The following is a 1,629-nucleotide window of genomic DNA, read 5'->3' on the forward strand; positions in this document are numbered from 1 at the left end:
GCCAGGGCCAGGACCCCCCGGGTCCACAGTGCAGCACCGCATGGGTGCTGTGTTTGTGCCAGTCCCGCTGTACCCGAGACCCTGCAGCTGGGCTGGATTCACTGGTGCTCACTGGGAGAGCACGATGAGCATCTGCCACGAGCTCCGACAGCAGCAGCCGAGCGTGGGGAGACCGAGTGAAGAGCTGGAGGCTCTCTGGCGAAGAGCGGGTCCTTCTGTCTCAGGCGCCAGCAGGGCCTCAGGGCAGAACCTGCAGGGTATATGTGGGGGGACCCTGTGAGGAAGAGGCACCGTCCCCTGAGCGCTTTGGGGACGTGCACAGGTGAGTGCCGCGGCACTGAGGTGCAGGTTGGCATAGGCTGGACACAACGGACACAAGCTCTGACATGCAAAGCAACACTGACCTGCGCTGCCTGGCGTGCCAGCACACGCGTGTGTGCGACAGGCTGCGAAGCCCACACGGCGAAAGGCTCACTGGAACCTGAGTTCCCATCAAGAGGAACCACAAGGCAGCAGGGGCCCAGGGCAGCCTCCGAGGCATCTCTGGGCTCCGAGCCACCGGGGCTGGGAGGAATCCCCAGGGGTGACATGACCCTATCGCCCTGTGCTCAGTCTCAGGTGGTGGCTCCTGCCTGATGCAGCTGCTGCTCGTCCAGATGTTGCTCTGAACTCTCCGTTTTCGAGCTCTGCAGGGAGCCATCAGCTCTGCTCACCCATCTGAGAGGGGAGCGAATGTCTTTAATGGAATTGGTTTGCAATTTTAGTAGATAAGCATTTAAGTTCTTCTCCCACCCCCTCCCACATTGAAAATAAAAAGTCTATTTTAAAGCCCCCAGAATGGCATTTTAATGGGGCTTCTCTGTATTTCTGCACTTTTAATAACGGCCCTAATAAGGGATGGGAGCCCAGAGCAAGGCATGGTGTATTTTCAGTGCAGCAGGTAGTGATTTGCTGCATTAATTACTCCTTACTGTCACTGGGGAGGCTGAACCTCTGAGAGGCTGTGTAAGAAAGACCCTTTTTAGTGCATCGCTTGATCAGTGACTCCTGGGTGTGCAGAGCCAGGCACTGCCGGAGCTAATCCCACTGAGGATGGAGCCCAGTGCAGGGTCACGGGGCCACGTAGTGGGCTCAGGGTCTGGGTCTTCTTGTTCCTTTTGATCATGCTCCTCCCCTATGCTAGAAAACAACTTTTTGTTGACCTCGAGGAGTGTTAGTTTGTGAATTCTTGGCTTTCAACGCAGTCACAGTAGTTTGGGGACCCAAGGGACCCTGACCCCCACGGCTGGCAGCACTGTTCCTCCCCAGCCCGGTGAGATCCGGAGGGCTTCTGCAGTCTCCTGCTTGAGTGACATCCGTAGCCAAACCCTGTGGGTGGTGCGTTCGGTAACGGGAAGGTAAATTCCTGGTGCTGACTGTGTGATGAGACTGGAGGAAATAATTCCTTGAACACAAGGGAAAAACAAGAAAATTCAGGGTTTCAGCTGGTTCTGTGAGGGGGGCATAATCGCAGGGTGTGTAGGGCAGGCAGCTCGGGAACAAGCAGAGGATGCACAGGGGGACCGGTGCCGGGTCTCCCCTAACCCTGGCAGCAGCAGCTGAGCGTGGCGTTGAACAGTTCCTCCCAGG

General features: G+C 57.0%; 1 protein-coding gene across 1 annotated transcript in view; it reads left to right on the forward strand.

Annotated features, from left to right (window-relative positions):
* CACNG2 (calcium channel, voltage-dependent, gamma subunit 2) overlaps positions 1-1,629 on the forward strand; it is a gene marked incomplete at its 5' end in the record, with an annotated part of 4,894 nt that overhangs the window by 504 nt on the left and 2,761 nt on the right. The window lies entirely within an intron of this gene.

The sequence above is a fragment of the Buceros rhinoceros genome, unplaced genomic scaffold (assembly GCF_000710305.1).
Source record: "Buceros rhinoceros silvestris isolate BGI_N320 unplaced genomic scaffold, ASM71030v1 scaffold26140, whole genome shotgun sequence".
In the NCBI taxonomy this organism is placed as follows: domain Eukaryota; kingdom Metazoa; phylum Chordata; class Aves; order Bucerotiformes; family Bucerotidae; genus Buceros; species Buceros rhinoceros.